Source organism: Chrysemys picta, chromosome 2, assembly GCF_011386835.1.
Source record: "Chrysemys picta bellii isolate R12L10 chromosome 2, ASM1138683v2, whole genome shotgun sequence".
Taxonomy (NCBI): Eukaryota; Metazoa; Chordata; order Testudines; family Emydidae; genus Chrysemys; species Chrysemys picta.
Genome location: NC_088792.1, coordinates 249180851 through 249196125, shown reverse-complemented (window position 1 = coordinate 249196125; position 15275 = coordinate 249180851).

The window sequence follows — 15275 nt, the reverse complement described above, 5'->3', positions numbered from 1 at the left end:
GGTTAAGAAGAATAATTCTTCCCCCTCCTCCTTATAACAACCTTTTATGTACTTGAAAACTGTTAGCATGTCCCCTCTCAGTCTTCTCTTCTCCAGACTAACCAAACCCATTTTTTTCAATCTTCCCTCATAGGTCATATTTTCTGACCTTTAATCATTTTTTGTTGCTCTCCTCCGGACTATTGTCCACATCTTTCCTGAAATGTGGTTCCCAGAACTGGACACAATACTCCAGTTGAGGCCTAATCAGTGCAGAGTAGAGTGGAACAATTATTTCTCATGTCTTGCTTACTACACTGGTTTTCCAATCAGCTATGCACCCGCTTTATAGTAGCTCCTCTAGACTATATTTCCCTAGTTTGTTTATGAGAAGGTCATACACAATAGTTTGTTTATGAGAAGGTCAATATATAATGCGTAAAATTTTCAAAAGCACCAAAGTCACTTAGGAACCTAACTGAGGTGCTTTTGAAAATTTTACTCATAGTTTTGTGGTACTGCTTTATATTCCCTCATACATAACATCAGATGAAGTCATACAATGTCATGTGTAAACCAGCATAACATAAAGCTTACACATAATCCCAATAAAGAAGTGTTATTTACTCCTTCTCATAACACAAAAACTAGGGGTCACCAAATGAAAGTAATAGACAGCAGGTTTAAAACAAACAAAAGGAAGTATTTCTTCACACAACACACAGTCAACCTGTGGAACTCTTTGCCAGAGGATGTTGTGAAGGCCAAGACTATAACAGGGTTCAAAAAAGAACTAGATAAATTCATGAAGGATAGGTCCATGAATGGCTATTAGCCAGGATGACAGGGATGGTGTCCCTAACCTCTGTTTGCCAGAAGCTGGGAATGGACGACAGGGGATGGATCACTTGATGATTACCTGTTCTGTTCATTCCCTCTGGGGCACCTGGCATTGGCCACTGTCGGAAGACAGGATACTGGGCTAGATGGACTTTTGGTCTGACCCAGTATGCCATTCTTATGTTCACATATAAAATCTGTAGATGATTTCCCCAAATGTCTCTACATTGGAGCAGACACATGTCCCAAACAGAGCATCTTGACACTTATATTATGTGCAGATTTGATAAATGAGTACTTGACAGACCTCTGTAAAGTACTGAAGCAGTAAAGTTAGTAAGTTTGATTCAAATCTCTCTTACACCAATGTAATTCCTTTGAGTACTGGTGACGGATTCCAGTGTGAAATATTTCAGAATCTGTTTCAATATCTGTATAACACAGTAATAAACCAAGACTCCAGAAACTGTCTAAACTGATTTATTCAAATAACACCTAGCAGAAAAAATCCAAATGCGTAGGGAGGGTAGGACCTTATGTTTTTTAGATTACCTTTTATTTCCCCAAAATGAAAACCTAGAGTTTATTTTGTTACTTTAATACTCGGGAAAGATTTCAGATTGATAGTCTTCTACTGTTGGAAGTCTTCTACAGTGTCTGTACAGAACAGGTACAATACAGAGAACAATAGTATAAGCTTCCCCACACTTGTGGCCCAGACCTGACACTAAGGAATTCTCTGTAGATTTAAGATGATAGTTCATTCTCTTTGCCCAATCAATCATTTGCCTCCCCACTTTGGTTGTCAACCTGGTGGTCTATTAGTGCCAATTATGGCAAATGCTTTCTGTACTGCAAATGCTTTCTGTACTGCTGATGCTTTTTTTGATGTTGCCCACTTAGACTATCAAACTGGTGTTTCACAGGCCATTAAATCACCATGGTATGGGAACAATTTTTGGTCACTACCAACATGGGCCTGTCCAAATTATTTAAATGAAGCCAGTAATGTCCAAAGGAATGCACTAAGATCCCTAACACAGAATATGCATGCCCCCAATCCCAGAGAAACTCAATTCCACCAGCTTTGGCTTCTCTGTGACAACACAAGTAGTGGGGAACATGCAACCTTAAATCTGGGATCATTATCAGTTTTTTAACAAGAGTTGATTCAATGCTATAATGCTATCCATTGAAAAGCACAGCACATCTCAAAGGATTGCTTTGCTACTGAGTAGACAGCACTATGTATCAAGTTGCTGATTTGATATAAATTTTCATAACATAATTTATCTTTATTCAGAATCTAGAACTTCTGTTTAATATATGGCATAAAAATGTTAGCATGTTATACATAACCTAAAAATCAAGCAAGTTAAATTTATTAAGACACACAAAACCATATCAAAGTAATGAGGAGGGTTTAATTTATACCCACAAAGGCAAGGAAATTCTATACAATAAGGCAGAAATTCCAGCTTGGCATTTAGTCCTTAGCTTATCCTGTTTTGCTTTTGAAGTTACTATGTTCTATCATGTAAATGTGCTTTGAGAATATTTGTGAAGCACATACTAGTTATATAAATAATATTGGTTTATTTTATTCCCATCATAAGGTTTCACAATATGGGGCTAGACCATAAATCATTATTTCCAAATAGACATCATCACTAGCCAATTCTGAAATGTTAACTTCGCTGTTTTCATTTTCTTTTAATAGAGAAAGTGCCTAACACATCATATACTAAGAGCTTCTAATCTGTCAGTTGAAAAATATCCTAAACTGGTTTGTATTTTAGGATTTTGGCCCTGTGTCATTTAAGTCAATGGGAGTTTTATCTTGGACTTCCCTGGAAGATGGACTTGGGTATTAATTAGTATAAAAATGGTTCAAACCAAATACGGCAACATTGTGCCACTGATTTGCAGACAGTGCTTCTTTTAATGTGCTTGATGCAAAAATCAATGGCTGGTGTTAGGCATATATTTCCTTTAATTTGCTCATGGCCTATCCAAAGATACTGCATATGGCCAAATACTAAGTTCCTGAAACAAGGGATCTGTTATGGAAATTTGTAACTCTAACTGTACTAGCAGACCTTTTTACAGCCCATAGCAGACAATTCTATTAAAAATTCCATTTTCTTATGATATACATGTCTGAATAAATTCATAAGGTCAGCAAAAAGTTTTTTGTTTTTTTATTTTTAAGCAAATGGCAATTCTCACATAATGTTAAACTCAGCTTCAAGAGGAACTAGAACTGCAAAACCTTTGTAAGTACAAGGAGCTAAATGCTAAGCATTTGAATTTCAAGAGAATCAGTCACACACATAGTAACAAAGTTATTGTTGCCCTTTGCACACACCAAGAAAAAAAGCCCATGTCTCTTTAAACTCCTAGCTCAGGAAACAGTTCTTGTTAAGGTTTTTTTCCAAACGAAAGGGCATGCAGATACAGTCATGAGGATAACAAAAAGACAAGAACAAAAGTAAAGTCTTCATGAAAGCAGGGCCGGCTGCAGGGTTTTGCCCCAAGCAGCCAAAAAAAAAAAAAAAAAGCCGCGATCAAGATCTGCGGCAGCAATTCGGCGGGAGGTCCTTCGCTCCGAGCGAGAGTGAGGGACCGTCCGCCGAATAGCTGGACGTGCCGCCCCCTCCGGAGTGGCTGCCCGAAGCACCTGCTTGCCAGGCTGGTGCCTGGAGCCGGCCCTGCATGAAAGCATGTGTTTCTCCTCTGTGAGTCTACATTGAACTAAACGCAAAATAGCAGCCTCTCTCGGCAATAAGCAGAGAATTTAGAGATTTAAATGTGCAGCATACAGAAAACAAAGAAATGACAATTCCACAGCAAAACACACAGTAGTTCGGAGAGATGGTGAAGGATGTATTTCCAGCCTCTCTTGCCATCAGAATGAGGATTCAGCACGCTCTAATGCAGCGGTTCTCAAACTGTGGGTCAGGAGCCCAAAGTGGGTCGCAGCACCATTTTAATGGGGTCTCCAGGGCCAGCATTAGACTTGCTGGGACCCAGGGCTGAAGCTGAAATCCAAGCTCCACCCCCACCTGGGAACTGGGCTTGGCTGCCTCCCCTTCTTCCCTGACGGTGGCGGTGGGGCTTGGGTTGTGGCCCCCTGTCCCCCGACCTGGGGCAGTGGGGCTCAGGCTCTGACCCCTCCCTCCTGGGGTCATGTAATAACTATATTGTCAGAAGGGGGTCGCAGTGCAGTGAAGTTTGAGAACCCCTGCTCTAATGGCAAGAGCAGAAATTCAAGAAGGTGAGTTGTGCTTTTGTTCTCTTACTAGAACCTAGAAGGTTACTACACGTGGGTAGTTCTCAAGTTTGGCAATCATCCAGTAATAGCATATGTTAAGCAACAGTTTAAAGGATACAAAAATCCCAGAGCTCAATAGCACTTTCTGTAAGAGTGGTCAAAAGGGTTTGGTCCCATATATATTCACTATCTTCAATATCAGCTGATGGGAAGCAAGGGAACCTTTGCTAACAACTATTGTCAGTAATTGGTAGTCACCCTAGGGTAGATAGAGTCTTTACAAGCAGAGCTGGTTGGAAATTATCCAGTGAAATATTTTTTCATTGGAATGGCGATTCATTGACACTGAAACTGATTGCAGGAAAAGGTCAGTTTCAACAAGTCTCCTGATTCAAAAAGTGTTTGAAAAAAGATTCCAACTGTTGACATGTTCAAACCAAAAATGTTAATTATTTGGTTTGAAACAACTTTTCATTTGAAAATTTTAGTTAATTTATAATAAAAAGGTTAAAAAATGTAAGAAGTCAAAATTAAAACAAAACATTTTGAAATTATCTAAATTAAACATTTCAAGTGACCTGAGCCAAAAAAATTTCATATTATCAATTTGCAAGAATTTTCAAGATTTTGACTTTTCATCCTGATTTGGGATGTGAAAAAGATTTTCCACCCAGCTCTACTTAAATGTTAAAGATTACACAACTGGCATCAGGTTGTGTGTGTTACTGCAGGACATTGCATAGAGGTTTGATCTTTTCTGTTTCCATCCATTACTCCTTTCTGACCCCAGGAAGTGTTCTTTAAGTGTTATTGTTACTTAAAAACAGAGCAATAGTGAAAATTCGTCCAAAGTATATTGAAACTCTTTTTGTGCAATCACATAGGCCTGATGGTTTTGCAATAGTTTCAATAAAGTGTGGTTTGACTTTTCAATGGAAAGAAAATGTGATTGATACTTCCTCTTGCATACATATTTATCTATATCTAGCTATAGAAACATTTGTTTCAAAGCAATACAACCATAATAGGCAGCTGAAAGCCTCTAAAGATATCATGAGACTCAGGAATATTAAAGGTGAGCCTCAAGAGATTCAGAAGTTTGATTCAGATGAACATGTGAGGTTGGGTTTATTGTCCAAATTTTTTGAGCTTGAAACACTGGGCTGGAAGCTCATAAAAACATGATTTATTGTAAGATTCATAATATTTCCTGCTTGGGTTTGGGCTGGAAGTACCACAAGAACAATATTTCTCATGGAACTGGAGACCAAAAGGGAAGGGACACACACAAATGGAAACTGTATTTCTTACAAAATGATCCATATTTTTGAACCTCAGAAAAAGTTTGTTTCAGGTCCAGCTTGAGGTATCATTTTCTGGGGAGGTGTTCTTATTGTATCAGAGCTCTATAATTACGCCTTAAAATCATTACTCTCACTTACATAAAATTTACACTCAAAGTTAGAATTTTATGCAAAATGACTCCCTGGCTTACTATTTTATAACAACTTTCCAGTTGCCCTATAACAATAATTCTCACTATGTCAGCCATTATCCATAATAATATAGCAATATAAAATAATAATATAATATATCCAACTCACTAGCCGTCATGGGCCAAATTCTGGCAACCCTTTCTGAAAATGTGCTGAAATACATGTATCAAAACATTTATATCTTAATTCTATCTGGCATCAAAGCAGATTATTATCTAACTGCAAATCAGCAGAGGTGTATCATCAAAAAAATGTACAATAGCCAAACAATGCAGTAGAACCCACTGTGAGCAGAAGTTATTCTATTTCAGAGGTGGAAAGGTTTAATCAGGTTCTGAGCAATTAGCAACTAATTTTTTATTTGTTTGTTAGCCATCCCTAAACTTGGCTAAGCCATGCCATTTACCTCATGAAACACCTGTGAATATAGGTCGTTTTCATTTTTTCCTGGACAGAACTGTGGTACAATGATTCTTCTGTGTGGATTTTAATCAATTTTATAAAGATAGCTGCTCCTTTTGGGGTATTCACCTCCTGATAGCCACCTTTAAATTCCAGCCAGGGCCCCATTGGTGCCACACTGGCAGATGCCACTTGTGAGAAGTACTGACTCAGCATATCTCCAAACTAGCCTAGTGCTGGCCCATGCTGGGCTAATCCCAGTCACTGTTGAGATATCATTTTCTGGGAAGGTGGTCCAAAAAATGACAGTTCTAGTCCCTCTCTGGTCAACTGGTGTACACTCATTCCAGATGGACTTATCACTGCCTTGGGACTGCAACCAAAGGAGTGCAGAGACCTGTATGAATCACCTGACAGAGTTAAGCTCCATATTGTACTTAATACAACTACTCACCTAGTGTATAACTTCCTCCCGTTTTTACTCCCACTCTGCCTCCTGGAGTCATTATGTTAGACGATACACTCTTTCCTATATCATTAGTAAGCTCAAAACTTTAGACATATCAACTTTTTAAATACAGGTCAACCTCATTACCTTACTTGACGGAAGCTTATGGAGTTGACACAGAGGCTGAATTTGTCCCCTTGTGTCCATTACATACCCAGAGGTTTAAATTTTTATATAAAAGACAAGTCTTCAATATTACATCTCCAAAGAACCAGAATCAGAGAACATTTGGCAGGGCAGACAGAAGGCCCAGGCTGAAGCTAGTGTAAACTGGAGAAGTGATATTAGGGATGCTGAAAACGCTCAGAGTAGGACAGAGAAACAATCACCCCTCACCTAGCCAACCCATGGAATGCAAAATTCACCCCTCTGCAACAGACCAGCACAAGGACAATACACCATCTGTGTCCCATTTATGTACTATTTTGCAAGTTTAAGTGGGACTTAAGAGGTGCCCTTTGAACAGGAGCAAATATCACCCTGTGTGTTTATAATCAATGTGCTGCATTTATGTACTATGGTGATAAGCTCTTTAGATATGATGAAGGATTTTGCCCAGACCCCATTGCTAAATTCAGACATTACCAGTAAGGTCTAAACTGAATGGGAGAAAAAAACATAATCATGGGAACTGTCTGTGGGCATCTAAAGGCAGGTATCATCCCAGAGATGGATAAATAGTAGAGAATGGAAATATCTATGGTTTGACCTCTCCGAGCAAATTGGCAAGGGTGCTAGCCTGACTACCTTTAAGCACCTTTTTAAAACCCACTTCTTTTAAAACCCACTACTGCCTACAGTGAATTTTGTTGATTTGTTTAGAAAAGTGTTTTTATTGTTCCCCTTCCCTGACCTATTTCATCAGTCCTTAGACTTTGAGTTCCTTGGGGCAGGAACAATCTCGTTTTAGTGTCTGAAAAGCCACATTGTGGCTGCTACTACAAACAATAAATACATAAATAATCATTATAATCTATATAGCTTCAGACATACCTCCAATCTGAGATGAACCTTGTGGAACTGCCAGATGCCTTTTCCGTTCCCACAGATTTTTCCAGAGGCATGATGGAGTGAGTGATGTTACCTGTGTCCATAAACTAAACAATTATTAGGCTTTACAGGGAAACTACTAGGATAATGCATGAAATGTTAATTTTACCTTTTGTGGCAACAAATTGTGAAGTTTGAAGACCGTCTGCCACACAGTTCAAATGTTCCCACACCAAAACAATTTTATGGGGAAACAAATTGACAAAATTTGCCATGTCTCCTGAAAAATATTGAGGTTCTCAAAAATGTAATTGAGTCAAAATGCTATGGAAAAAAAATGGTGTGGCATATTGCATGTCCACTCTCCAGGGTGGGAATTAAAATATAACAAGGAGAGCACAGGTTTAACATAAACTAACAACTAGGGACTATAAATAAAGTGTAATATAGCAAATGGGGAGTAATTATTTTGTGGCTTTATTACAACTGCTCCCCCATTCCATACTCTGGATTCAACAAAATAAGAGGAAAGGAAAAGGTAATTATAGAAATGAATGTTCTAGATATTTTTTAAATTAATTTCTAGGTTTGTGCTTACTGCAATGAAGAAAAAAACATTTGAGGACAGAAATAATATTTTCTCTCTAGTTTAAACCAGGGCTGGCTTTGGCTTTTTTGCCGCCCCAAGCAAAAAAAAAAAAAAACCTGCAGCGCGGCCGGAGTGGCAGAGCAACAAAAAACATGCAGGGCGGCCGGAGCGCGGGTGCAGGGGGACTCCCGGCATTGCAGACATGCCCTGGGCAGCAGGGGGAAGGGGGAGGGAGCGGGGGGAAAGAGAGAAGGGGGCAGCCAAGACTTCCTTCGGCGGGGCGCTCGCCCCGCGGCCCCTCCTGCTGCGCCGCCTGCCGGGAGGGCTCTGCACCGCTCCGGTCGGCAGGGAGGGAAGGACACGGGCTGCCCTGCCGGGCTTGCTACAGACCTGGCACTGGCTGGGGCAGACGGAGCACCCAGCCCACTGCCCTCCTCCTTTTCTCCAAAAAGAAAAAAGAAAAAAAACCTGTGGGGTGGCCGAAGAGGCGAAGGAAAAAAAAAAGGATTTGAGGGAATGCCGCCCCTTAGAATCTGCCACCCCAAGCACGAGCCTGCTAGGCTGGTGCCTGGAGCTGGCCCTGCCTTAAACTATGAATAATTTTTGATGTTCTCAAATTGGGAAGGAGGGGAACAAATGATACAAGTTTTGGATGTGAACAGCATGTGAAATTTTAACGGATTTTCTTTTATTCCTGCTTATTTAGATAGTAACATTTGTAGTGCAAGGGAAAACATTGTTTTCCATTTTTCATTCTCTGTACAACAGATTATAGTATGTAGTTTCATGTATAAATTATTGTGCTCAGGTCAAAATGATTAGCCAGTTATTTTGTATCATTTTTAGTACCTCTCCCATTCACTGTGTCCTTCAAACTGCTTTCTAGATACAATGGCTTAATGATGTATCAAGCCAAAATATCTTATAATCATCCTCCCTCCACAGCCAGTGCTGATTCATGTATCAGCAGCTATGCTTTAAATGAAACATTTTGCAGTATTTCAACTAGCGATGGACGAGTTTCAAAAGGACTGATCGAGACAAACCCCACAAAGCTTGTGAGTGGCAAGCTACTTTGCTGTAGATTACACCCCAGTTTGCACTAAGTGTCTATGTGGACAAGCCCTCAGATACTACAGAGATACACACCCTAGAAAAGACTATCAATAAATAAAATTCAGATGCTTTTGAAGACTTTTGGTACCTAGTTAGATCTGAGCGACAAAATGCTCCTGAAAGTTAATATTTGCCACTGGTCAGCCACCACTCCCAGTATGTAGGAGAGGAGAAAAAGAGAAAGTAAATTAATCATCTTTGTGTGAAAGAATGATGTGTATATAACCAAATCTGGCAGATCAACATGAGGACACTAGGTTATTCCACATTTTCAAGATGCAGTCTTGTTTTTTTATGCATGACCACATCCCCTGCTAAAGTTAAAAGAGCTTTCAAAACAGATGATGGAGAATGGGTAGCCAAGATATTTTGTGGCTATAACTATATTTGCTGCCCAAATGCTTTGCTCTGAATTACCAATAGGATAGAGAGACTCCTAGTATGACTTTAAGCTTTGCTTGTCACAGAATACCCTTGATTTTGATCTTTGAACTATGATCAATAGAAGGTACAGCCCTGGCGGAGAAGATTTTTTCTGTTCCATGAGGGAACAGCATGGTTCAAAATGCTATGAGCCCTTAAATGTCAATAGCCTCCCCAGTCAAATATGACTGCAGAGCATGGGCCATGGTTTCAGCTACTTTTTGGTTTATAGACTATGGGACATATTCAGCCCTGGAGCCCAAGGGTCCAGTCTTACACCAATGAAGTCAATTGGAGTTTTGCCATTGAGTTCAATGACAGCAGGATTAGTCCACAATTTCCTCCAATCCTTCTGCTCTTCCCGTACTCTCCTTCTGGTTAAAAATCATTGCCATAAAGTCAGTTCCCACTCCTATCCTGCAGGAGAAGAACTAGGTCCTCATGTAGGGGGAGTACTGTGACACAAAGACCCCCTGGGTAAAGAGTTTGTTGTTCTTTGTAAACAGCTCTTCCCGCAGATCTGACCAACTCATTACACCATCTCTTGCGGGGTATTTATACATAAGGGATATCACAGGAGCGATCTCCAAAAAGCTCGCAACTTGTCAAGACTCATAATCAGTATGAGATATTATGTTGAATATTATAGTCAATATTTCTAGTGAAAGTGTGCTTTATGGACTTGCAGTAGTAATTAATCACCAGGAGGTGCCTGGGTGATGGCCCATTTAAGCAAAAGGGTGTTGCCACTCCTCATTCATCAGCCGGCAAGGTAATGCAAGGCTCAACTGACCAGACTTGCTTCCTCCCTAAACTATCAATGGCAAACCATCAGAGGCACCACCAAACTTCTTGCAGGTGAAAAAGGAATATTACAACAGACCTCCTGCCTCTTCGCCAGTTCTCTTCTTTTCTTCCCCCTCCAGGCCTGGCATTGGCTGCAGGTATTGCAGGGCAGGGCTACCTCAGTCCATAGACTCTCTTTAACCCTTTTCATGCTGGTGTGAGGTTTTTCTATTTCATTACACAACCTCTCCTTTATGCCCCCAATTTGGGATACACCCCTCCCCCACCAGCTCTACTCCATCTTGTGTTCAGGTGGGGTCTTCCAGCACAGTGTTGGACATGGGAGGAGAAAGGCTGGAGGGACAGGTACCAACTGATAATTTGGGGGTTAGTGTCCTTCATGGCATGAAGCCACTGTAGAGGGGTATCGTCTGTGACTAAGGTGAAATGAGTGCCCAGGAGGTAATATCAAAGTGATTCCATAGCCCACTTCACGCCCAATGCCTCCTTTTCGATTACAGAATAAGTCCTCACCCTTGGGAACTTCACGCTACTGTAGAGGAGTGGGTGCTCGTCACCTTCCACTCCCTGGGATAAAATGGCCACTAATCCCACATCCAAAGCATCAATCTGCAGTAGCAATTCCTTGGTGAAATAGTGGCTATATAAGACTCATTCTCAGCACAGCTGGGCCTTCAGGGTTCAAAAAACCTCTTCACAAGTGTTGGTCCACTGTGTCTTCTTTGGCCTATTATTTTTAGGAGCTCTGTGAGAGGGGTCACAATAATTGAAGACCCAGGAATAAATCAGTGGTAGTATCCTGCCAGTCCTAAAAAACAGCATACCTGTTTCCTTGAAGAGGGTATGGGGCATGTCTGGAGGGCTTGGACCTTACTCGCCAAGAGTCACACTGTGCCTTTCCCCAGGAAGCCACTACTTTACTCTGGAAGCAGGGGGTAACAAGGTGGCTCTCAATCCTTGGTGTTCCATGACCTGTCAAAAATACCCCCAATAGTCAATGGAGTTTCACTTGCTCACACCAAAGCTGAATTTAACCCCCTATTCTTGGAGCATGTTATACTGTAAATAGGACATGAGTGCTATACTGTCAACAGTCTACAATGCTATGCCAGGAGTTTCTAACAGCAAGAAAGGTTGTAGTACCCCAAACAGTTGCATTAACAGAGCAACATTCCCAAGGTGAGTTACCCTACCCTATGAAATAGGTACTCTCCTTAGCAGAAATAGCAGAATTACATAATCACTTGGTTACTTTGTATTACAGAGTAAGAGTCACAGGCAGATTGTTTTGCTAACAAATATGATCTCAAACACAGCTGAACTATTTGAGCATGTGTGAGCCAGTGCAGATCCATCAGCAAGACACGCTCCATGCCAGCTATTGCAGTTTCAGCAGAGTGTGAAAGCAATCTGTTAGAGAAGGAGAAGAGGTGAAAGTCTAAATCGGAGTTCAGCACTGCTTAATGGACTAGGCAAGTGGGACAAAAGATTTTCTGCCCCAGCTACTTGGGTTGAAGTATCTGTGGCACCACAGAGCACTGTAGCAGATACCAGCAGTAAGTGAGCTAAGAAATTTTTCTTCCTGTCTGTTGTTCATGGTTCAGCTTTTATTAATGAGCACTATAGAAATGCATATTTAATAAGCATCATTATTATAGTTATCAATTTTCTTTATGTACCTATATTTTTCTACCTACAGCATACAATGGATGCTGAATGCTGATGGGGCATTAAGACAGTATACCTGTCTTGCATGTTTTCAGGTACTATGTGACAGTGATGAAGATGATTCAAAGTAACCTACTTGATCTGCTACATTTTTATGGTCGCTCCAGCAACCCATATCAGTCAGAAGTTCAAAAAGTGTCCGGTGGGTTAAGAGTCAGAACATGTGCTTTCTTTTCCAGCTCTGATTCCGACCTGCTGCATGACCTTGAGCAAGACCTTTACCATTCCTGTGCCACAATCTACCCAGCAGTTTCCTTTTTATCTAAGTGTAATAGGTAACTAATATCTGGATCTCATGACATAAGCAATGTGTGAAGCTAAAGTATTCTGTCTTTGGGTGAGAAGCACAATACTGAGGGCAAACCACAGTATTCTTGCATCAATATTACATTTTTTTTTAAATTACATTCAAAGAACATTAGGGTTGTATACTGAACCAGACTGATGTGAAGAAATTAAAAAGTTAAGGTGAACACAGCCTTAACTGCGCATACATTTAATTATATGGTTGCATACTGTTTCTCAAATGATGACACCTTTTTCCCCTATACCTTAGATATCTACACATGCAACACCTTGTCATATATTTTGTCTTTTTTTTTTTCCAAATTTGAATTAATGGCCTGATTTTCAGAAGTGTTGAGCATCAGTTGATTCCACTGAAGCATCACAATCAGCTGAATCCCCATAAGCTCATCATCATACTAGTACTCTACATCTTTAGTCTTAGATTTGTCATATGGTCCAATTCTTTTCTCTATTCAACTGCATGGGCCTGATTCTCATTTAGGCACAGTGACCTCATCCAGTTCTGCAGAATTCACAGGACCCTGCTGTATTTGTGGGCAACTTTAATAGTCACCACACACAATGGGACTATGCAACAAACAACATTGCAGGCAAAGAACTGTCACACAGAGCATCGGCAAATGATATGTTCATCCTTTTTGATGCAAAACAGTGTGTCACTTTCCACTCTGCAAGATGGGGCAGAGGACACTTGCCGGACTGCAGAGACCCAAGAACTTCTCCACAAATATTATGAGTGTAGTGACCCAGAAATTGGAAAAGACCCCCTGGCGTCGCTGGATGCAGCAAGGTGGAAGTGGTGTCTTGAATGTGTAGAAAGTCTAAACTTCAGACACTCGAGCAGACGCACCTGCAACCTGCTGAGACACCTAGGGGCTGCAAATTCCCTACGTGCCACTAGGTCGCAGGTGAAAGCCAATGCCATCACTGCTAAACTTTTGTGAATATCAAAACAGCCAGTGGACAAACAGTATCACAGACAAGTCCAGCATCAACTCCAGCAGGTGATGTCCATATGCACTCTATCATCCCAATAATCAGGACCCTCAAGTAAGGAGATTGTTATAACATTTCAACCACAAAACTGGGAAAAGCAGGGGGAAAAGATGGTATCTATCCTGGGTTCCTATATAACCTGGGTTCGCTGGCATGGAAATGGATGTTGCATCTTTTCATACTTGTGGAGAAAAGCCAAGGTCATTGCACTCTTAAAGCCTGGAAAACCTGCAGATCACTATTCTAGTTATAGGCCAATCTCTCTCTTGAGCAACACCTACAAAGTGATGGAGCCTACAATTCTGAACCGAATTGGGCCCATTGTGGATGCCAGCCTACCCAAGGAGCACGCCAGTTTTCCACCACCGAGAAGATGCTGCAACCAGGTCCTGGCCCTCACTACAAACATCGAGGCTGGATTCCAATGAAAACTCAAGGCCAGTACTGCTTTCGTTAATCTGTTAGCAGCATACGACACAGTCTGGAAGGATGGTCTGCTACAGAAACTGGCCAAAGTGATCCCCTGTGTGCAGATTCTCAGGCTCATAAGCCCCATAATTAGCAGGCGAAGGATGCTCAGACCTCAGAGGTCAAACCAGCAAGCCACACGCTTTGAATAATGGGCTACCACAAGGATCTGTACTTGCTCTGACACTCTTCAATGTATACATGAGCAATATGCCTGAAATGAACTTGAAGTGACCTTTACATCTGACCTTAAGATCATGGAGGAGTACTTCCAAAAGTGGCAGCTGAGACCAAACCACTAACTGTGAAACTGTATGTTATGATCCAAAACCAACATATCTCAGTGTCATTCTTGACTGCACACTCACCTTTCATGATTACCTCAAGAAATTAGCCTCTAACGCGAAGACTCGCATCAACATTATTCAAATGTTAGCCCGAACAGGCTAGGGATCAACTGCCCCAGTGCTAGGAACATCGGCCTTTGCCCTGGTGTACTCAGTTGCAGTGTACTGTGCACCAGTGTGGACAAGAAGCTGCCACACCCAACTTGTGGATAAGCAGCTGAATCAGAGTGTGCAAATCATCAGGTGAACTTTAAAATCAACCCTTCTGTTGTGGCTTCCTGTATTAGCAAACATCAAACCTCCAGCTATCCATCAAGATATAGCCATAGCACAAGAACTTAAATGTGCCAAAGACTACCCAGAACTTCCCATCCAGCAGATTATGGATAACATACTCCAACACCACCTGAAATCACAAAAATCCCTATAGATCACACATGACCACCTCATGTCTCTTGATCCAGCCAGGGAATGGCAAAGGTGAATTGGATGATATCCGCACCCCATCACAGAGAAAGCCTTGAAATGGCTTATGGACCTACAACTGCATCTATAGACTGTTGTTCTGGAGATCCCATATGCGAGAGAGACTGCCGGTGTTTGTTCAGCTGGCAGTAAGTCCTTCCCCCCACAAAAAAGGAAATGTGCCTTTTTAGGGTGAGTGATCACTTGCCCCATACTCTACATAGCTTGATTTTAAAATGTTTAAGGTACACTGTGCACATGCTAGTTACTGGAACGATGAGTTCTTGGCATTGCTACCCTCATCCTCTCGCCCTCATTCCCTACATGTGTTTGGTACACCCACATGTTTCACATTGTCTTAAATTGTAACTTTTTCAGATTAGGATCCATCCCTGTGAGCTTGCACAGCACCTAGCACAATGGGATCCCAAGCCTGATTGTTCTGTTGATGTTACTCTAACACTAATACATAAAATAATAAGAATAAAGACAGGGAGGTTGCTCAGACATTTATTCCTTGAGACAGCTATGCATAAGC